The sequence below is a fragment of the Vulpes lagopus genome, chromosome 19 (genome assembly GCF_018345385.1).
Source record: "Vulpes lagopus strain Blue_001 chromosome 19, ASM1834538v1, whole genome shotgun sequence".
NCBI lineage: Eukaryota > Metazoa > Chordata > Mammalia > Carnivora > Canidae > Vulpes > Vulpes lagopus.
Window position 1 is genome coordinate 17,533,622 of NC_054842.1, and position 24,239 is coordinate 17,557,860.

General features: G+C 37.3%; 1 protein-coding gene across 10 annotated transcripts in view; it reads left to right on the forward strand.

The window, feature by feature from the left end:
• Positions 1–24,239, forward strand: part of NEK10 (NIMA related kinase 10) — a 230,932-nt gene that overhangs the window by 101,173 nt on the left and 105,520 nt on the right. The window lies entirely within an intron of this gene.

Sequence of the window (24,239 nt, forward strand, 5' to 3'; positions counted from 1 at the left end):
GGTAGATAGAAAAATAGAGATAAGTAGATTGCACTAGCATTTGGAGTATAGCAAGGATCCAGAATATATTAGCTGAGAGCAACAGCTTTATTTCCTAATATTTAGGAAAATATTTCCTCCCCCCATTCCACTTCAGGTACTATGCCAAGTGGTTTAGTTAAGTCCCATTGCATAGAGATCTTGCCTCTCTGGCCTGTTTGGGCTGCCCAGACTTGGTGTTTCTCCCAAGGTAGGTCAATTCTAGCATTCCCACTCCTGTTGGGAAGATAGCAGGAGTGGGAGTTTTCTCTTCATTGAAGCTGATCCAATTGGAATTCTTTCCTGACAATGTGTTTAGCTGGAACTCCTCGGTAAAGAAAGGAAGCTGGGACATGAAAGGCGCATAAATGTTTGGTGGCCATGTTGGTAGTCGTGGTGGATATCTACCTGAGAAGGAGGCCAACACTTGGAGACAGTAAGAGGAAAAGTTCTGGCAATGTCCAGACCCTAGATTCCATTTTCCTTAAGACTCACCTGCAGCTTTGCTCTTCTAGTGTGTACAGAAGCCTATCAATAATTCATCTGGTTGCCTAACCTTGCTGCATATCTTTTTTTCACTTGACTCCTAGTTCAGGTTGCCCCCACTGCACTCTCTGGGACAAGGGTTCATGTGAAAGTCGTTTGTTCCAGAGAGGATCCTAGGAAATGGGAATAGTGGAGTGAGGAAGAGAGACAAGGAAGGGAAGACAACAGAGAAAGAATTTCTTGGGGCAATTCACCACTCTGGGTGATTGGACCTCAAGTCTGTTGGAGTTGGTTTAAATGTATAACTCAGTGATCCCACCCAAAAGGAGAGAAGAGTGATCATGCCAGGTCATACCCACGATTGGTTAAGGTCTGTTTCTGGGATACGCAAGTTAACTGACACTTCAGGCCTATTGTGCTGCAGGCAGAGAAAGTCCAAGCAATTACAAAAAATCTTCAGAGAAACATGCAAATGATTGGAACTCAGGCCAGCATGTGCTGAAGAAGTAAGGGTGAAGGGGAGTAGGGAAGATACCTATAGCACCTGCTTTGTCTAATACAGGAAAATGTTCTGACATTTTCACTTCATTTCCTGTGAGCTCACACTGCATGAGAAATACACTTGCAGTGTTAGCTCAAAGTCTTTGTGCAAGCTGAGCAGAAGTGTGTCTGATCCTCTTCTGTTCTTTGAACAAATCTAAAAATTTCCCAACTCTTTCTGGACACAGTCTTCTATGTCAATAGTAGGAAGTCATTAAAGAAGTCCCTGACAACTGGTTTTGGATTTTCCTTATAGTTAGATGGGGGTGAGAATTTGTTTTTTCCTCACAATCTCACCGTGAGAGACTTTCTACCCTCCCTACAGTTCTGGATTCATAAATAAGATGGTAATGGGATGCAGTTGACGTAATGATCATTTGAAAATAGATGTGAAAGTAATAACTAAAAATCAGGAACGAATTAGAATCTTCTCTCTGTGAGTATGTCTACCAGTTCATATAAAGGCTGTCTGAAGTTTACTTGGAAGTTGCTTGACTGCTTTTTAAAAATCAGTCTTTTGTTAAGGAGCAAGACTATATATTTTTATGTGATTTTATATTTAGAGGAAAGCATTTGTATAATTATATACTAAGATTGAGTGATTGTATTATCCTTCTTTGCAAAATTATCATAATTACTTTATTTAGTTATGTACTTGAATTTTAAAAGCTGGTGATATTTGGCTTGAATACAAATACAAAATGTGTGATGTCAACCGATATGCTAGCTATTTTTTTTAAACATCATTAGAGACAAGCAAATGGCAGTCGATGTACAATGAGAAATGTCAAGGCTGTTGGATCTGAATTTAATTTCTGTTTGTGACTCAAAGTAGGCAGTGCTTGATAATTTGATGGCTAGAATATAATCACTGGGTGAATGTAATCCATTTGTTTAATTGCCCAGACTCCTCACTGTATTTACAGTTAATTGGTTCTCATTATGGTCTTCCTAATAGATAGCATAAAGCAGTAGGATTAGAGAAACCTGAAAAAGAACACTTAATTTGTGTTCTTTCTTGAAGCAAAGACTTAACAAGTGTTTATCTGGTTCATTTTTCACCATCTTCATGACAGGTTAGGGGGGAAAAAGTCTCCAAGGGAGGTGATGTATAAATTCTTTTGTTTTGGGCCTTTGAAAATTTCTATAACCAGAAAGCCAAAAGCCCAAAAACGTTCTTATGTCTAATTGAAGTCCTTTTCTTATGACTTGAAATTCTTTTTTGGACTTTAGTGGCTGTGCAAAGTAGCAGATCACTACCTACCATTTAATAGTTCTCATCTAGTGAAAGTTTCTAAGTCTTTTCTTCTAAATTTCTTCCTTCTTTTCTCATGGTTCTAAACCTTCAGTTCAGGCTTCTAGATATCCCACAAAAAACTGCCCATTCTAAACCTTTTCTAATGCCTTAGGAAAAGTCACATGAATTCATCTGATGAGGAGGAATCTAAGTTCCTTTTTTAAAGTACAATTTTAATGCTGCATTTTTGGCTCAAATATGTGCATTTCCTCCATATAAGGGCTGATTTTACTTCATTTCATTTACTGACTTCATTTACTGATGGAGCAAATTAAAATCGTAAATATCCCTAAAAGATTTCCCAGTCTGCCTTCCCTTCCTCCTTCCCCACAGTTAACCTCACTATGAATTCTAGAATTTTCCTATATTAGTTGAGTTTCAGGCAATTTGCAAAGAATTTGATTAAAAACACATTGGTTGTGCTGACAATGTAAACAAATAATGAAATTACTATAAATGAATATTTCTGGTTACTGATTTTTAAAATCAGTGATCTGAAAATTTTAATTTTCAGAATCTTTTTTAGATACATAAACATTTCTGCCTTATTTTAAATTTTTTTATCCCCTGTGTATTTGATATTTTATTTCTAGATTATTTTCAGCTATTGTGGGTATTGTACAGTGAAAAGGGATGCTAGTTAGGTCAGCTAGGTAAATTATGGTAAGTGGTATTATAGACCACTAGAATAGTGGTCTTAGAAGCATACACACAGTATATTTTTAACTGGAAGGACAGGTTACCAATAGTGTATGTATATTATGATCTTAAAAACAGAAATATTTGAAAATACTGCCAAATCTGGCATCACGAACAAAAAGTGAATTAAAAATGAAAGGAAGATGAATAGAGATAAAACAAAGAACAACAAAACCCCTAAGTCTGCCAGAAGTAAAACTTCATTAAATTTTCTTCTATTGTTTCCTTATTATAAAAGGAGTATATTCTCATTGCAGAAAATAATGGAAAAAACCCTATTAGGAACATTCATAATCCTACTTACCCAGCGATGGGACAAAACTCACAAAAAACAACTTTGTATCTCAATTTCAAATCCTTCTCTATGCAAATACACAGACATACACACCCACACCCACACCCACACCTATGCACGGATAGTGAATGCTCCTTTTGTTCTTTTAGTTTTTTATCCATATTGTGTTCTGTTATCTGGATAAATCATAAATTAGTCAACCAGTCTCCTTTTTTAAGACATTAAAAGTTATTTCTAGCTACTCCCTAATTCATATGACACAGGGCATGTAAAATGGGCTGAAAATCAATTATAAATAAGAAGGCAAAGAAGTTTTCACACAAAATAATTATCAATATGTGGAAAATCCAGTAACTGGGGATATTCATTGGGGATATTCATAATTTCTAATTTTCTAAAAGGAATTTTCATTTTCACCATGGAGTTTTTTTATGGCCATTATAATAAGAATAACTAAAAAAAAATAAGAATAACTAACTAGAAGTTCTTAGACCTTTATGTGTATCAATGTCAGAGTTTAAACTAAATCAGTCTTAACTGAATGCTTTTTTACTGAGTAGTTTTTTTTTTTTAAAGATTTTATTTATTTACTCATGAGAGACAGAGAGAGAGAGAGAGAGGCAGAGACACAGGCAGAGGGAGAAGCAGGCTCCATGCAGGGAACCTGACGTGGGACTCCATCCTGGGTCTCCAGGATTACACCCTGGGCTGAAGGTGGCGCTACACCACTGAGCCACCTGGGCTGCCCTCTTAGAATATTTTTTAGAAATTAGATTTGACTGAATTTGTTTCAGTGTTTATTTCACATGACCTAATAGGAATATAAGGAAAATGGTAGGCTTGACAGAAAATATCCTTGCTTTCCTCTTTTCTTTTATACCAAAACTCTGAAAAAGAGGACTTGGCACATAGTAGGTGCTCAGTAAATACTTGTTCAGTGAATGAATGAATGAATGAATGAATGAATGAAAGAACTTAAAGGAGTAAGCCTTTGTGACAATCCAGATGAGAGCTGACTTGGACCTGCTGTTAATGGGAATGAGAGAGAAAGGGGATGTGGGAGAAGGAGATTAATAAGAATTCTCCATACCTTCCATTCAATTTTGTTGCGAAACTAAAAGTACTCTAAAAAAATAAAGTATTTTTAAAAGGAGGAGTTAGGGGTGCCTGGATGGCTCATTTGGTTAAGCATCTACCATCAGCTCAGGTCATGATCTCAGGATTCTGGACTCAAGCCCTAAGTCGAGCTTTATGCTCAGTAAGGAGTCTGCTTCTCCCAGTCCCTCTCCCTCTGGCTCTGCCCCTCCCTCCCACTCATGATTTCTCTTTCTCTCTCAAATAAATAAATAAAATCTTTAAAAAAATAAAAAGAGAAGGTAGTATATAAATTTCTTTTTTTTAAAAGATTTTTATCTATTTATTCATAGAGACAGAGAGAGAGAGAGAGAGAGAGAGAGGCAGAGACACAGGGAGAGGGAGAAGCAGGCCCTATGCAGGGAGCCCGACGTGGGACTTGATCCCGGGTCTCCAGGATCACACCCTGGGCTGCAGGCAGCGCTAAACTTCTGCACCACTGGGGCTGCCCAGTATATAAATTTCAAAGGAAAAACTTAAAGTCCTTGGTGACTTATTTTATGTATTTGTAACATAGAAAAAATAGAATGTAATTTAAGGATTCTGTGTTTGATAATAAGATTAATTAGTGGTCCAATGGATGGATATACTTGATAGAAGCAATTTGTTTTCTTATTTTAATATTTCCATTTCCATTTTTTCTTACATCTTTTCTAATAAGGATAAAAACCCTATCATCTTAATGTTCAGATACTTGTTGACCAGGTAATGTTCTTTTCTGTCATTTCTAACATAAGTTATATTGTTGAGCTGAGATGGAATTTGCTTCTATTCACTTTGAGTTTTAATTGCTCTATGGAGTTGACTGAGGCATGGCAAGAGATCACTCAGAGTCAAAGAATTTAGCCCACTTAACTTGAGGTATCCCAGAGTCTTACTGTGACCCCCGTCAGCAGCTGTTAGGTCAACTCCCAAAATGGCTAGTGCTCGCCGCCGTGCCTGAGCACATAGGCTACGGGACCCAAGATACACTCTATAAGAATTCCCTCTATAGGTAGATTGTTCCCCCCAATTCCTCTTTATTTTTCTGTCTTTCGTTTTTTTTTTTTTTTTTTTTAAATTTTTTTTTTTTTATTATTTATTTATGAGAGTCATACAGAGAGAGAGAGAGAGAGAGAGAGAGGCAGAGACATAGGCTGAGGGAGAAGCAGGCTCCATGCACCGGGAGCCTGACATGGGATTCGATCCCGGGTCTCCAGGATCACGCCCTGGGGCAAAGGCAGGCGCCAAACCGCTGCGCCACCCAGGGATCCCTGTCTTTCGTTTTTTTATTTGGAGTTCTATTTTATTTGGTTTGGGACAATTCTTCAAACACATATAGACTGGATATTTGTCATATTTTCTGACTGTCCATATGACTTTGGAACATGTGTACTACATTTGGAGAATTTCCCACCTGATGAATATCCTTTCCTTAAACAAGTCACCAGAAAAATGTGTTTTCTTAGCCTTCCTTGATGCTGTAGCAAGTGGCTACCATGTAGCTCAGACTCCATCATTCAGATAACCTTAGCAAGAGTTACACTTGCAAATGAAAATGGGAGAGGGCATGTACTGGGCAGAGTCCAACTTGGAGCAAGGGCAGAGGTGGTGGTGGAAGATTGTATGTTGGGATCCTGATGTCTGTAGCCCTGTGTCAGTGGTATTGTTCCTTACTGTACAGCCCCCACGCCTGACCCTGGGATCCTCCCAGAGATTCTGTTAGCCTCTTCACGGGCTTTAATAAGTGGCTTTTCTGCATAAATGAGCTGTAGTGCCTCTGTGACACAGGTATAGTACTAATGGTTTTTAATGAACACAATTAAAAAAGAGGGTACATCAGAGGCATACTTCTCTGATTCCCTCTTCCCCCATGAAAGTGGGAGGGCAATACAAAAGTGGTGATGGATCTCCTTGTATTTATTATTAATGATAAGTGACAGTTTTTGAGCACTTACTATTTCAGGCATTGTCTCATATGATACTTTTGGTGGTCTTATGAGAAGATCATCATTAGCTCTACTTTTAGATGAGAAACATGATTTTTTTTTTTGGAAAATAGTATTTAAACAGCTTCCTATCTTAGCCAGGGTGCCATAGAAAATGGAGCATAAATGATAGCTCTTTATTAGGAATGGGAGGTGGTAATCGCAAGGCATCAAGAGTGTGGAAAATCAAAAAACAAGGACAGGAAAGAAGGACAGTAAATACAGTATGTTGTGTTACTAAACTGGTCAGAGCTTCACTAGGAAAGAGCCAATTACTTGGTCATGTGGGATGTCTCTGGACAGATCTTGAGAAACCTCTGTGTATTAAAGACCACTGGGGTACAAGGGCGAAGAATTAATCTCCTGTCTCTCATTGGTCAAAGATGTCTACCCAATAGGCCTTAATTTCTCCATACTTCTGGGTTGTATTATTCAACCCACTGGAAGTGTTGTGGGATCAGTGGTATGTTACCAGTGGATAGAACAGTTGGCAGAGGCCTAGGTGCAGAAATGCCTGTAGCTTTCACCAAGGCTTCCATGAGGGAATCCAGGATGAAGTGGCTAGACAGCTGTCAGTGTTAAGAAATGGAACTTTCCATTGAGCAAGCTGATGAGAGCCCAAGAGAACAGGACAGACCTGGGAACTGGCATAGGTGTAGACAAATCACTCCAAACTCTGCGTCTGTCATCATATTGGCATTCTTCCTGTGTGTCTATTTTGTGTCTGTGTTTCCTCTTCTTATCAGGACACTAGTCATATTGGATTAGGGCCCATCCTAATCAAGTATAGCCTCATCTTGATTATATCAAAGACCCTATTTCCAAATAAGATTACATTCACAGGTACCAAGAGTTAGTACTTTAAGACATATTTAGGGAGCACAATTCAACCTACAATAGCATCTGCATGATTAGGGAAGACATAGGGAAGAATTTGCAAAGAAGGGGAAGTAAATAATCTAGTTTTGAGTATGTTGAGTTCTAGTTGCTTTTGAGGCTATAAGGCTGCCATGTCTAGTATGTGACCCAAAATATGTTTTAGGAGCCTCAGGAGAGGGACACTTTGGTGGCTCAGTGGTTGAGCGTCTGCCTCTGGCTCAGGTTGTGATCTCAGGGTCCTGAAATGGAATCCCACATCCCATGGGGAGCCTGCTTTTCCCCCTGCCTATGTCTCTGCCTTTCTTTGTATAGATATATAGATATATAGATAGATAGATAGATAGATAGATAGATAGATAGATAGATAGATAGATAAAATCTTTTAAAAATTTTTAAAAAAGGAGCCTCAGGAGAGAGTCCTGCCTGGTGAGGAGGCACAGAGTCATCAGCATCTGGGTGGTAATGGGTGTAAAGCTGACAAAGTGCTGAGCAAGACTTTGAGGACTGACAACATTTATGGGGTAGACACAGAAAGAAGAAGCCTTGGGAGAGACTTGGAAGGAGTAAGTAGAGAGGAGGTAGAAGAAGGAAAGCCAAGAGAAAATAGTGTCAGACATGAGAAAGTTTCTGAGAAACAACACAATGCTTTTCCAAGGTCAACAGCATTCCGTACCGTAGAAAGGCCAAGTTTTGAGAATTGTCATTTTCATAAGGTGATTTCATGACTCAATGGAAAGAATTGAAGGCTATCCCTTGGATCTGCAGATAGGATATCCCTCTGGATTCCCAAGAGTGGTGTATGAGAGAATCCCAAAGGAGAATATCCCTTGGATTTGCAGATAGACAGTGATTACCAAGTTTAGGGGTTTTGCGGGGAGTGGTAAGGGCAAAGGCAAGACTACAGTAAGGGTGATAAGCTGTGGGTAGAACTATGGCCACAGCCAGTAGAGAAAGCTGTGTTGTGAAAAAGTGAGGGTGGTGGTGGTGGTTAGAAACCAGAAAATAGAGGATGTTGCTCAGTGGGAAAGGAACCATTCATTGATGGAGAGACTTTTGTCTGAGAGAGGGCGTGATCTGTGGAACAAGCAGGAACTCAGGATTCAGTCTCCTACTTCAAAGAGGGTGCTTTAGTTTTGATCTCTTCTATTTGTTGGGCATTTGCACATTATTTAATACGATGAGAGCCTGCTAGAAAATCTTTGCAAACTATTGAATTAGGTGTTACAGCCCAAGAAAAAAAAACTATTAATCATTAGCTGTAGCTCTACACAGAGTAATTTACAGTAATAGCTTGAATAAACACATTCAAATAATCCTGGTTTATTTAAGGTCATGTTTTCAAAAGGACCTCAATTGACAGGAATAACTATTATAGCTATAATTATTTGCATTTCAGTTCCTGACTGGCACGTATAATTTGGATATGTATAAACTTCAGTTTTTAAATTTTGGCTTGCATTTTTTTATTAAGCTTTTTGTTTTGGCTCCAGTATAGTTAGCATACAGTGTTATATTAGCTTCACGTGTACAATATAGTGATTCAGCAATTCTATGCATTACGCAGTGCTCATCATGATAAGTGTACTCTTAATCTCCTTCGCCCATTTCATCCACCCCCACCCACCTCCCTTCTGGTAGCCTCCAGTTTGTTCCCTATAGTTAAGGGTCTCTTTCTTGGTTTGCCTCTTCCTCTCTCTTTTTATTTTTCCTTTGCTTGTTTGTTTTGTTTCTTAAATTCCACATATAAGTGAAATCATATTATTTGTCCTTCTTTGACTCATTTCACTTAGTATTGTATTCTCTAGCTCCACCCATATTGTTGCAAACGGCAAAATTTCATCCTTTTTTGTGGCTGAATAATATTCTATTGTGTATCACAATGGAATATTATATATTACACACACACACACACACACACACACACATCTTCTTTATCCATTCATCTATCCTATTGATGAGCATTGGGACTACCTCCATAGTTTGGCTATTGTAAATAGTGCTGCTATAAACATAGGGGTACATGTATCCATTTGAATTAGTGTTTTTTTTAAAATTTTTTGAGTAAATACCCAGTAGCGCAATTATTGGATCCTAGGGTAGTTATATTTTCAGTTTTTTGAGGAACTTCTATACTGTTTTCCATAGTGACTATACCAGTTGATATTCCACCAACAGTGCATGAGGGTTCTTTCTTTCCACATGCTTGCCAACACTTGTTTCTTATGTTTTTGATTTTAGCCATTTTGACAGATATAAGGTGATACCTCATTGTAGTTTTGATTTGCATTTCCCCGATGATGAGTGATATTGATCATCTTTTCATGTATCTGTTGGCCATCTGTATGTCTTCTTTGGAGGAATGTCTGTTCATGTCGTCTGTCCATTTTCTAATTGGATTATTTGGTTTTGGGGTTTTGAGTTGTATAAGTTCTGTATATATTTTGGATACTAATTTTGGCTTGCATATTTTTTAAAAGCATTTTTCAGCCCTAAACTATTAACAAATGCATGTGGAGATTTTTATACCACAATGAGATTTTAATGCTGGTTTTTGAAGTGTTTTTTTAAAAAGTAATCTCTATGCCCAATGTGAAGCTTGTAGTCACAATCCTGAGTTCAGGAGTTGGGTGTGCTACCAGCTAAGCCAGCTGTGTGCCCCTCCTGGTTCATTTTTTAAACAATCTCCGCTTAAGTAAATTTACTGGTAGTGATAGATTTTTGAAAGACACATGTATTATTTGTTAGCATTATAAAAGAAATTTGCATTGGCTAGAAAAATTTGAAAAATAAATAAGTGTATCAAGAGGTTGAAAAATAAATAAATGTATCAAGAGGAGCACTTGGGTGGCTCAGTTGATTAAGCATCTGCCTTTAGCTCAAGTCATGATCCCGGAGTCCTGGGATTGAGCCCCACATCAGGCTTCCTGCTCAGCAGGGAGTCTGCTTCTCCCTCTCCCTCTGCTACACCCCCTGCTTGTGCTCTCTTTCTCTCTGTCAAATAAATAAATAAAATCTTACAAAAAAGAAATTACAGTCACATATATTCCCAGTGTGTAATGTTAACCATTATTTCAATATTTCTTACTTTTTATTATGAAATATTTCAAACATTAACAAATATCCTTTTATGCACAATGTTTTAATAAATTTATTATCTTTACTTAAGAAAAAAACTCTTTAAAAAAATGTTATGGATTCAATTGGAGGCCTCTCCCAACTATGTTTCCCTTTCCTCACCAGGAGTAACTACTACCCTGAAATTGTTGTATATTCTTCCATGTTTTTATATACTTACAATGTGTACAGCTATTCATTAATAGTATGTGGAAGTGTTGCCAGCAGCTGAAAGCCCGATCTCAGCCAGGGCCCCCCCTAAAGTGGTCTTAGCTGAGGTTCCTAGAAAGTGTACCAGTTAAGGTCTCTATAGGGAGGCCTCTGGGCTAGAAATGTAGCTATACATATACATAGAAATGTAGCCATACATGGCTGTTTGGGGTTGAGTAGGCTGAGTGCTTGAATGCTACTCCTTCCAGGAACTATAACACACCCACAATGCAACAGGTCTGGTGTGGAGAGGGCAACTTAGACTCCGTGAGATCTGCTCATCAAAGCTTTGCAACTGCCTATGGTCAGCCTGAAAGATTACACATAGGATTTTGGCACAGTCTGGAGTCATACTCCTCAATGTGGTAACTCTGTGTTTAACTCTTTGGCTAACTGCCAAGATGTCTTCCAAAGTGGCTGTACCATTTTATATTCCCACCAGCAACATACGAGGATTGCAGTCTCTCCCCAGCATCCTCAGCATTTATTGGTATTTGTCTTTTTGACTTTAGTCATCTTAGATAATGATGTATTATCTCATTGTGGTTTTGATTTGCATTTCCGTGTGACTAATGCAATTTCCTTATAACTTGGTTTTTTTGCTTATTAGTAAATTGGATTATTTTTGTTTAATTATTGAATCATAAGAATTCTTACTTGTTCTGTGTACCAGGCCCTTATTAGGTATATGACCTACAAATATTTTTCCAGGATTCTGTGGATTCTTTTTTGACATTCTTGTAGTGTCCTTTCAAGCATAAACATTTTTAATTTTGATGAAAGCCAACTTCTGATTTAGTTGCTGTGCTTAAGTATCCAATCTGAGAAATCAAGGTCTAATTCAAGGTCATAAAGACCTATATCTATATTTTCTTCTAAGAGTTTTATACTTTTAATTCTTATGTTTAGGTCTGTGATACAGGGCAACCCGGGTGGCTCAGTGGTTTAGCACCGCCTTCAGCCCAGGGCCTGATCCTAGAGACCCGGGATCGAGTCCCACATCAGGCTCCCTGCATGGAGCCTGCTTCTCCCTCTGCCTATGTCTCTGCCTCTCTCTCTGTCTGTCTCTCATGAATAAATAAATAAATAAATAAATAAATCTTGAAAAAAAAAGGTCTGTGATACATTTATAGTTTTTACATATGATGTGAGATAGTGTTTTAATTTTTTTGCATGTGGATATCTAATTGTCCTACCACAGTTTGTTGAAAAGACATAATTCTTTCCCCATTGCATTGTCTTGGCTTTGTTATCAAGTACCATTTGACCATAAATATAAAGATTTATTTGAAATATGCCTACCCTTATACCTGTCACACAGTCTTGAATACTGTAGCTTTGTAGTAAGTTTTAAAATTAGGAAGTGTGAGTCCTCCAATTCTGCTCTTATTTTTCAAGATTATTTTGACTATTCTGTGTCCTGTGTGTTTTCATTTAAATTTTAGGATTAGCTTGTCAATTTCTGCAGAAAACCCCAGCTGAGTTGGATCTGTAGATCAGTTTTGCGAATGTTCCCATTGTAATAGGCAGAAAAGTGAACTCCTCCAGCTCCCTGCACTGCTACCTGCTGCCCCAAGATATTCACAATCCTAATACAGTCCTTGGAACTTGTGAATATGTATGTCACATGATATGGGGAATAAGGTAGCAGATAGAGGTGCTGCTCCCAATGCAATGATGAATGACTTTAAATATGAAAGAGAAGCAGGAGAGTGTCAGAGTGATGTGTTATGTCAAATCCTGAACTGGTCGTTACTGGCTTTGAAAATGGAAGGGACCATGAGTCAAGGAATGGGGGTAGTCTTTACAAGCTGGAAAAGGCAAGGAAAAGGAATGGATTCTTCCTCTGCACCTTCAGAAAAGGATGCAGCTTTGCCAAAGCCTTGATTTTGGCCTGGCAGAGTCTTTTTGGAACCATCTAGAACTGGAAGATAATACGTTTGTGTTTTAAGCCATTAAGTGTGTGGTAATTTGTTGTAACAATAAGAGAAAGCTAATTCAGCTATCTGAACTATATTGTCCTCCAGTCTTTGAACACAAGACGTTTTCCTTTTATTTAGGTCATCTTTTTTCTCAACAATGTTTTATAATTTTCAGTATACAAGTAGTGCACTTCTTTTTTGAATTTATTCTTAAGTTTATTATTCTTTTATGATACTCTTTTAAATGAAATTGTCTTAATTTAGTCTTGGATTGTTCATTGCTAATGTATATAAATAGAATTGATTTTTTTGTATTGATCTTAGATCATGCAGCCTTAGCTGCAATTGTTTTTGTATATTTTCTAAGATTTTCTACATACAAGATCATGTCATCTGTGAATAGAAATAGTTTTTCCTCCTTTTTTTCCAGTGCATAAGTCTTTTCTTTTCCTAATTCCTCTGTCTAGAAATTCCAGTACAATTTTGAGTAGAAATTATGACAGCAGACATCCTTGTCATATTCCTGATCTTAGGAGATGTTAGGGAAATATAAACAACAACAACAAAAAATCTCCTGCCAATCCAGACAACCTCTCCACAGAAGAAAAAGAGAAATAAAACAGTTTTATTATTGAATAAGCATTAAACCAGAATGGGGTCTGCATCACAGGTAATTCACTAAAGAAAATGTAAAGATGGAATGATACAACTAAGCAGATGCCGCAATGTTTGCATACATGTTTGCATGCATGTTTTCAGGATGAATGATAACTAGTCTTCAAGTAAGTGGAATTGACAGAAGCATTTGTCACACATAGTTCATCCTAAATTCACCTGGTAATTGGGGTACCCCCCTATGTTTGCTAATTGCCTTTATCCAAAAGAAAAAATTCTCATATCTTTATGACAGGAGGTAGGTTTGTAACTTGGAGCCAGGTGCCAGGTGAAGTTACATTCTTACCCTCTCATGGGAACTGGGAGGTAGGGGCACTCTCTTCCTTAATGATTACATTTTTAGGAGATGGCTCCCAGATCCTTAAGAAAAAGACTCCTGGTTGTAAAACTGACCAGAGGCTTATTTAGGTTTTAAAAAGATTTATGTGTATCTTCAAGGGACAGAGAAAAGATTCACAATGACAAGGTTTTGTCTCTGTTTTTAGAGAGGCAGAGAGAGAAGAAGTGGGGAGAGGGCAGAGGGAAAAAGAGAGACAGAAAGAGAGAATCTAAAGCAGCTCCCTGCCTAGCATGGAACCTGACAGCGGGCTGGATCTCAAACCCTGACATCATGACCTGAGCCAAAATCGAGTCAGACACTTAACCAACTGAGCCACCTAGAGGTCTACAATGACAAGTTTTCTAAGGCAAATGAACTAGGAAAAAGGATGAGGAGGGCATTGGAAAGTCTCCCTTTTTGTATCAGGAAAAATTTTTAAAAAATATATTTGTGTTTACCTTTATGAGTGGACATTTTTAGTTTTTATCATTAAATATGATATTGCTTGAGAATTGTTCAGATGTCTTTTATTAGGTTGAGGAAGTTTCCTTCTATTCCTAGCTTTTATCATGAAAGAGTTGGATTTTGTCAAATGCTTTTTCTGCATCTATTGAAATGACTTCTTTCATTCTGTCAACGTAGTACATTACATTGATTGATTTTTCATATTTCAAACCAATCTTGAATTTCTGGGATAAATTCCACTTGGTCATGGTGTATAATCCTTTTTATATGTTGTTAGGTTCAGTGTCCTAGTGGGTTTTTTTTTTTTAATTTAAATTCAATTAGCCAACATATAATATATCATTAGTTTCCATTAGTTTCAGAGATAAGAGTTCAGTGATTCATCAGTTGCATATAACACCCAGTACTCATCACATCACATGCCCTTCTTAATGCCCGTCACTCAGTTATGCCACCCACCTACCCACCTCCCTTCTAGCAACCTTCAGTTTGTTTCCTGTGGTTCAGAGTCTCTTTTGGTTTGTCTCCCTCTCTGATGACTTCCCATTCAGTTTTCCCTCGCTTCTCCTATGATCCTCTGTATTATTTCTTATATTAAACATATGAGTGAAAGCAGAGATAATTTCCTTTCTCTGATTGATTTATTTCACTCAGCATAATAACTTCCAGTTCCATCCACATCGATGTCCTAGTGCTTGTTGAATTTTTAATGTCTATATTCATAAGAGATATTGGTCTATATTTTTCTTATTATGCCTTTAGTTTTGGTATCATGGTAATACCGTCCTCATTGAATGAGGTACAAAGTATTCCTTCCTCTTCTGTTTCTTAGTACGGTTTTTTTTTTTTTTTAATTTTTTTTTTAATTTTTTTATTTATTTATGATAGTCACAGAGAGAGAGAGAGAGGCAGAGACATAGGCAGAGGGAGAAGCAGGCTCCATGCACCGGGAGCCCGACGTGGGATTCGATCCCGGGTCTCCAGGATTGCACCCTGGGCCAAAGGCAGGCGCCAAACCACTGCGCCACCCAGGGATCCCCCTTAGTACGGTTTTTGAGAGATTGCTGTTCCTTCTTTTACACGTTGGTGGAATTCAGTGAAGTCATCTGATTCCTGGATTTTCCTTTGTGGGAAGTTTTTAAAAATATTAATTCAACTTTTTTATCACTCCATTCAATTTTTCTTTTTCTCCTTTAGTCAATTTCTGTGTTTTTCTGTGTTTCTAGTAATTTTTCCATTCCCTCTAGGTCATCTAATTCGGTACCATTGTTCACAGTATAGTTTTGTTTTTCCTTTTACTTCTTTAAGGTCAACAGGAGTGTTTCCTCTTTCATTCCTAATTTTAGTTTTTTGAGTCTTCTCTTTCACTTTTTTCTTAGTTTAACTAAAAGTTGTCAATTTTGTTGATTTTTAAAAAATGAACTTTTGTTTTATTGCTTCTATTGTTTTTTTGATTCTTTATTTCTGTATTAATCTTTATTACTATCTTCCTTCTGCTTGCTTGGAATTTAGTTTGTTCTTCTGTTTCTACTTACTTGGGGTAGTAAGTTAGAAAATATTTTTAAGATCTTTCTTCTTTTATTACATAGACATTTATAGCTGTAAATTCCCCAATAAGCACTGATATAGTGATGTCCCATATGTTTTGGTATGTTGTATTTTCATTTTCATTCATCTCAAGGCATTTGCCAGCTATCCTTCTAATTTCTTTAATCAATTGTTTATTTAGGAGTGTGTTATTTAATTTTTACAGATTAATTCATACAGATTTATGAATTCCATAAATTTCCTTCTGTCAATGCTGCCTAGTTCATGCCAGTGTCGTTGGTGAACGTACTTTGTAGAACTTCAATCCTTTTAAGTATATTGATTTTATTAGTTTTTATGTGTATCATTCTCATTGTCTTTATTTTCTAAATCCTTTTTAAAATTTGATCTCTTTCACTTATAAGTAACTTGTATATATATATATGGGTGTTTTTGTATTTCAGTGTTTTGGGGCTTTTTCTTTGGTTGAATCTTATTCTTTTTATTTGATTTTATTATGTCACAGAATAAACCTTCTATAATTACAGTTTTTCAGAATAAGTTAAGAGATTCTTTAAACTCTGATGATTCAGATAATCATTTACCCCCAAACGGGTGGATTGATACTAAAGTAGTTATTTGCTCAAATTCTACAAATTGGTCAGGGTTTTTTGAGGATAGCTTATATCTGCTCCATGCAGCATCAACTGGGCAGCTCAACTAGGGTGGGAAAAGTCTCTTCCAATGGTGGTTGATATTGGCCATTTGCTGGGAGCTCACCTGGGGCTATTGGCTTTGTCCTTGATTTACTTACATGTGTTTTTCTTTATATGGATAAATCAGGCTTAATTTCCTACATTATGGTGGCTGAGAGCTGAGAGAGAGTATCTCAGGAATTAGAGTTACAAAAAATAGAGCCTCCATGTACAAGCCTTACCAAACACCTGTTAGCATAACACTTGCTAATTGGCTAAAGCCAGTCACATGGGCCAAGCCCAGAAATAATATATGAAAGGAGTATACAAGGGCATGCTTACTAGTAAAAGTGCTTCACTGGCAAGTCACCAAAGGAATAGTCTGCTACACATGAAATGTAGTAAAGCTTATGCAAGTTTTGTAGATTCTTTGAAGAGACTGTATTTTATTTTTGGTCACAGAACTCAATATATGTTTATCTGACTATATTTATTGACAAATTATTCAGATCTTCCAAATCCTTATTTATGTCAATGATAAGTTGGTGTGTAAAAATCTCCATCTACTATTGTGTGTTTTGTTTTTTAATTTAGTGGTTATCTTAGTCAATTCAGGCTTATAACAGAATGTAATGGACTGGGTGGTTTATAAACAACAGAAATTTATTTCTCACAGTTGCATAGGCTGTGAGATCCAAGATCAAGGCACTGGCAGGTTTGGTGTCTAGTGAGGCTTGCTTCTTAGTACACAAAAGGCTCTCTTCTCCCTCTGTCTAACATATGTTGAAGGGACAAGAGAGCTTTCTGGGATTTCTCTTAAAAGGGCACTAGTGGGATCCCTGGGTGGCGCAGCGGTTTGGCGCCTGCCTTTGGCCCAGGGCGCGATCCTGGAGACCCAGGATCGAATCCCACATCGGGCTCCCGGTGCATGGAGCCTGCTTCTCCCTCTGCCTGTGTCTCTGCCTCTCTCTCTCTCTCTCTGTGTGACTATCATAAATAAATTAAAAAAAAAAAAAAAAAAAGGGCACTAGTCTCATTCAATCCCATTTAAGAGGGCTTTGCCTACATGACGTAACCACCTTGCAAAGGCCCCACTCTTTATATCATCCCATTGGGGGTTAGGATCTCAGAGTAGTGAATTTGGGGGGACACATATCATTTCATAATAGTGGTCTTTATAATAGCTCATATTTTGTTAATTTTTATGCAATTTAGTGCAAATATGTTATGGTTCATGAATCTTTATTTTTATTTATTTTTTATTTATTTATTTTTTATTTATTTATTTAAAGATCTTATTTATTCATTTATGAGAGACACACAGAGAGAGAGAGAGGCAGAGACGCAGGCAGAGGGAGAAGCAGGCCCCATGCAGGGAGCCCGACGCAGGACTCAATCCCAGGGCCCCAGGATCACGCCCTGGGCTGAAGGCAGCGCTAAACCGCTGAGCCACCCGGGTTGCCCATGAATCTTTATTTTTAATTGTACCCTTTATCAGTGACAAGTGGCTATCATTGTACTAAATACTTTTTTGTTTGCTTATCCTAAGTGTTTCCTTTGTGTTATGAATTATTGTTATATCATTTTTGGTTTGGTCCTCAGTCACTTTTATTATTTTTTGTTGGTATATTGAATTTGTGATGACCTTGTCTAGAATTCTTCATCTTTTCATTAACTATCAAGAGCCCTCCTTTTGAGTGTGATCTGTTTCTTTTCTTAGACAATGACCACTAACAAAGCTTGTTAGTTTATACTTAATATAAATTTGAGAAAGGAGAGGAAACAGATTGAGTAATCAACTTAAAAGCAGTGCAGCCGCGGTGGCGCAGCGGTGTAGTGCCGTCTGCAGCCCAGGGCATAATCCTGGAGACCCTGGATCGAGTCCCACGTCAGGCTCCCTGCATGGAGCCTGCTTCTCCCTCTGCCTGTGTCTCTGCCTCTCTCTCTCTCTCTCTCTCTCTCTCTCTCTGTCTCTATGAATAAATAAATAAAATCTTAAAAAAAATCAACTTAAAAGCATTGAATCTTTCAGTGTTGCTACAATAAATTAAGGTGACAATCTCTAAATGTGGTAACAAAGCAAAATGCAATCCTTATTTTACTTTTTCTGTTTCTCATTCTCCCTTTCCTCTATTTAAACTGCCAACATTTGAGGAAAAGGGAGAAGTAGAAATTATTTGAGTGAATATGGTATCCCTGTACCTTTTATTTAAAAAATGTTCATTTGGTAATCTTTCTAACATATTTGACAGGTCATTTTCCTGTTGTATTGGTAAGGAAACAAAGCACAAAGAGGATAGCTAATTTTCCACAGTCCCACAGTGTCAAGGTATCATTCCATTTAGCCACACCAGGGTCATAGCTAAATTGATTTATTTTTCTCCATAAAGAGTTGGCATCCCATGGACTACACAGATAACAGTTAATTCCCAAATGGAACACAATGAATTTGGTACTGAATAAAGTCTTTATTTCTTTCTGTTTTGAAAATCTGTAGTTATTGTGTTTAGAAGAGAGAAGAGGAGATTATTTTTATAAATATTCAGATTGTTAGAATTAATTTCAGTGGTGTTGGGAGTTGGGAATATGGAAATTTTTAAGGTTGATGCTTCTAGAGAAAGTAAAAGCTTCCTGCCTTGAATTTCAGTGACTTGAATAAGAAAAAAGTTTAGGTAAACCATTTAGCTCCTTGCTTATTAGGAGGAGGGAAATTAGCAATTTAGTGAGGGTAAAATGGTTGTAAAAATGGACACTCATTCTTCAAATTTTACACAGAAATGTAGAAGTCATACAGTGGACAGTTGCTTTTAGTAAACCATAATTTTAGGTTACTAGAGACAACAACTTAATATGGCAGAGCAGAATGTCAGCAAAACTGTGTATGAAAGAAGACAGTTTTTCTCATCATGTCAGAGTTATAGTCAGCAAAGAGCAGTTGTCATAAAATGTGACTTAATTCTTCCTCCCTGGGATGCCTGGGTGGCTCAGTGGTTGAGTGTCTGCCTTTGGCTCGGGGCGTGATCCTGGGATCCCAGGGACCCTGCTTCTCCCTTTCCCTGTGTCTCTGCCTCTCTCTTGGTATCTCTTATGAATAAAAAATCTTAAAAAATAATAATAATTCTTCCTCCCTTATTCTTTAGAGTTTCATCCTTCTTTATTCATCTACTTTGTTTTCATTTCACACTCTAATTTTAGGAGCTCTAGTATGAAGATGCTTCCCATGTGGCCTTGAACTCAGTATATTCGGCTATTCTATAACTCATTGTCAACCAGTTTATCAATACTATCGCCATTGGTTCCCTATGTTTTAATCTTTTCTCTCTCATTTCTCCTTATCAATTTTCTGGGAACATCTACAGTGTTTTAACACAAAGGAAGAGACCACTAATTGTGAGATGTAGACATTGGCATCAGGGAAGACCTGTGGGTGAAGAAGGCTTTTCTGTACTCCCCAAATCACTATGAATCTGTTGTTATAGATAGCTTTCTTTGTTGGGGTTTAGCAAATGATTTACTTACAAGAGGAGCGAGACAGAATGAAATCAATCATGAGAAAGCTACCAAAGGCCATGGCAAAGGTTTTTCATATATTCAGAGTTATGGAATTTATGTTTAAGAGATGAAAGAGGAATGCAGTCTCATAAGATTACAGATTTAAGATTTGTTTGCCCAGCATTTTATGAGGAAATAACAATGAGGATTCAGTCTAAGACATCTATAGTTAAAAAGGATGAATTCTTAAAAGTGACTTTGAAATATGTGCTAGTTGTCTTTTAGAATAAAAAAAATCCTTTGTTTTGTTTAAATAAATAAAAAAGAGGTTTTAGTAGTGTAGAAAAAGTAATACATCATCAAAAATTACTTGCTTACAGGTTTGTTTTTGAGTAGCAAGTGCTCTAATTTTGAACATAGTGTTGATTCTATCCTCAATGCTTAGGTCATACTGAAAAAGAAATTTAATCTTCCTTATAAAACTGTATATATGTATCATTAAGATGTTTTGAAAGCTTAATTGACAGACATAGCATTTCAAAATAGGAATAGATCTTACAAATCTCTCTCATAGAATAAGAAATGAGAAAATTGAGAGCCTCCAAAGGTCAAATAGTTGCTTGATGCCACAGAACAGTTAAATGCTAACTCGTAAAATACACTTTTACTTTTAAATAACATCTATTTTCTTCATAGGACTTAACTTATATTTATTTACTTATATATACATTGTCTCTCTTAGCATAAAGTAAATGCTATGAGGCCAGGGATTTTTTGGTGTGTTTCATTCAGTTATGTTCCAACATCTACAGCAGTACCTGGCTGTAGTAGGTGTTCAGTATATATTTATTGAGTGATAAAAGTGTGATTAGGGAAGAGTATGAGCTGTAGAGCTTTTTCAATTTGGTGTCAGCCATCTATGTTTGCTGGTTTGGTAAGAGAAGTTTTCATGCAATAGGTAGAACTTGATCTGTATGTTAAAGGCTGGTATTGCTTGGTGGTAAGGAGAGTGAACATGCTAGATAATAAGTGTTGCCATGAACTAGGAGGAAAGAGGGTGGGGGGTTGGAATAGGTGCAACAAGATGAAATAGGCCACCATTAGTGTTTCAAGATCACACATGCTTTTCTTAAATTGGACCTGGTGGAAAAGACAGCCTGACAGTATGGTCAGCACTACCCACTTTTTTCACTGAAAGTGGTAAAAGTCCTTGACCTATTTGAATTTGACTTGAATAGGATAAAGGTAAAATACTCATTTGGTTGTCTAGTCAGACATCTGTCTTCAAATTTAGAAATATGACAATCCCATCTTCACTACCATGGCTGCTATGATGTTTATTTTTTTTCCTAACCTGCTTATTATCACAATACTCATGAAAGGTGCCAGATTTCCCTATATAGTAAATGATGATGATAGCACTTTGCATTCTTGGGCACATAGAATGTTTTCAGGATACTTGCACATAATTATCTCATGAACAGATTCTACGCTGCAGCAAATTGCAGGGTCTTATAAAATGATCTGAAATCAGTTGTGCTACCTGGGCAATGTCCACTGATCTTAGAGGGGGGAGGAAAATTGGGTCTAACGTGACTTTTTATTTTCCAGTTAAAACAACACATCATTTAAAGGCAGATGGACAACCACACTGTATTCATAGGTCCTATTTTGCATAAAACAGCATCAGTCTATTTATTCATGAGTTTTAAATATATTGAATATAAATACTTCCTTGGTTTAAAAAGTATTGAATTAATCAGTGAAATGACAAGTCGGTTTTAGTCTTAAGAGTCATCTACCATAGGGATCCCTGGGTGGCGCAGCGGTTTGGCGCCTGCCTTTGGCCCAGGGCGCGATCCTGGAGACCCGGGATCGAATCCCACGTCAGGCTCCCGGTGCATGGAGCCTGCTTCTCCTTCCGCCTGTGTCTCTGCCTCTCTCTCTCTCTCTCTGTGACTATCATAAAAAAAAAAAAAAAAAAAAAGAGTCATCTACCATTTGTTCTTATAAAGTCTATTGATAACTCTACCAATGAGTGTCTTGCTACTCTAGTTTATAAAATGTTATTCAGAGGTCTGAATCATATATCTCCCTGAACCCAATCCCCAGGAGGCAGGTGACCGAATGGGAAAGTTTGGCATCTAGAAAGCAGTCATGGCCTACATGAACCTTGAAACTAATGAGACTATCATGATGAATCATAGTCCAGTGTATTTATTTTTTAACTAAATCCCTTACAAATAAGATATGTTCATTGAGCCTGGATTTAACATTTTATATATTAATATGTGTTTCCCACTTTAAGGTGCTGCTTATATTTAAAAGAACTTTCTAGTCATCAATCTCATTGGTGTTAAGACACATTAATACATGTCTTCATGCAACATGAGAGAAATGTGATCCTTTTGAGAAATGTCCCAAATGCCCCATATAAATACACTGCTTTTATTATTTTTATAAAGTAAGTGAAGAAAGCCATACTTAATATGTAAATAGCTTTTTGTATGCCTTTCTATAAGAAGGATGACTTGAATGCTAACAATGTAGAGTACACAAATAACATTGCTACTAGGGTTACCGGATAAAATACAGGGTGCCAAATAAAATTTGAATTTCAGATAAACAACAAGGAGTTTTTCAGTTTGTGCCCTACATACTGTAGTTTTTAGTATAAATATGTCCCAACTGCTGCATTATTTTAGCAATTCAAATTTAACTGAGCATCGTGGATTTTTATTGGCTAAAGCTGCCAATCCTAGTTGTAACTTCGGGGGCAGCAGGCCCTAAAATTTGTGATTAAGGTGCTGCCAGTTTTCTTCAGCCAGAGTATATTCCATGGTTCTCGAATGTATCATCCAGTTCTCTTTTCTATCTATAAGAAGTTTGCATTTAGAGCAGTATTGGAACTGTTGAAATATCAAATCTGTTTAACTATTTACTAAATGGGAGCAGACTTCTATGAGCTGAGAACATTTCTATGGTACCAGAGTTCAGAACCTCTAAGGATAAGACTTTAAGAGACTGTTAACATGCAGAATGAGGGGCATCTGGGTGGCTCAGTGGTTGAGCATCTGCCATTGTCTCAGGTTGTGATCTCGGGGTCCTGGGATCAAGTCCTGCATCGGGCTTCCCCCAGGGAGCCTACTTCTCCCTCTGCCTGTGTTTCTGCCTCTCTCATGAATGAATGAATGAATGAATGAATGAATGAATGAATGAATAAATAAAACCTAAAAAAAAAAACCCATACATAATGATATTACCCATTAACTATCCTCAACTTTGGATCTCCTAGGCATGAATTAATATATTCCAAATTGATCTAGTTTCTTCTCCCACACCTGCTCCCCCTGTATCTATGTTCATGATGCCGATACCCACCCCATCATCCAAGCCAGACTGGAAATGAGGGATCTTCCCTTCCCTTATTCTTTCTCACATCCAGTCAGTCCTGTGGAATTCCTTTTCTCCCTGTTTCCATGGCCATCCCATTAGTGGTGGCTCCCCTGTCTCTGTCTCTTTTCCAGCACACTTCCTTCACCTTTCTGTAGTGGAGAACACCCTGGCTTGATGGAATGCCCTTGCACTTCTGTGGCTCTAGAGGGACTAGAGCATATTCTATCTATGCCTGTAGGTACTTAGTAAGTAGGGTCTCATAGAAAAAAATCAGAACATGGAAGGATTTTGCAAATGTGTTCATCATTCTGCCTAGAGTGCTTTTTGTTAAGCTCTGCTCATTTCACTAAATAGCTGAGTATCACATTGCTCACTCTCCAGAAAATGCTCCTAGCCACTTGTATCTTCTGGGTTCTCCCAACTTCTGTCATCTCCATTAATTTTCATCGACTCCCCTCCCACCATAGTGATTATTTTTTGAGCTATTTCTCCAAAACATTTTACCCACCTCCAGGAATCATAAACATGTGCCAACATGCACGAGTGTGCATGCATGCAATTTATCCATCCTATTACTGCTAAACGTTCTATATTGAAACATTCTAAAATAGAGCATAATTTGCTTTTTCAGTCTCAACAAACTATAATTATTGGCCTCTACATTTAATTATGTCACTTCAGGTCACGTTTTTATCCTCATGAATTCATAGGGGCTTTTGCCTCCTTGAGTGAGGAAATAGTAGATCTTTTGTTCCCAGATAGTTTATATTCTTTTAAGATTTATATTTTTGTTTCTGTTTACTTAGCAGTGATAAATTAGTTTTCTTTCTCCTTTTTCTTTAAGGCAATCTAGGGAGATGAAAGTTTGATAGCCAGAATCTGAGAACTAAATGTACTTTTTTAATAGACTCAGAATTAATACATTGTGGTGGGATGCAAAAAAAGTCCCCTTTTATCCTTATCCAGTGAAGCAAATATTATTGGGCGAGTTATTTCAATAAAAGAAACTTATCTCTAAAAATTTAGCCTTAACTGTGTCCTAAATTCCTCAAGATTCTTTTATTAGTAATTTCTAACATTTGTTAGGCAAAATTGTCTTTTATGATCTC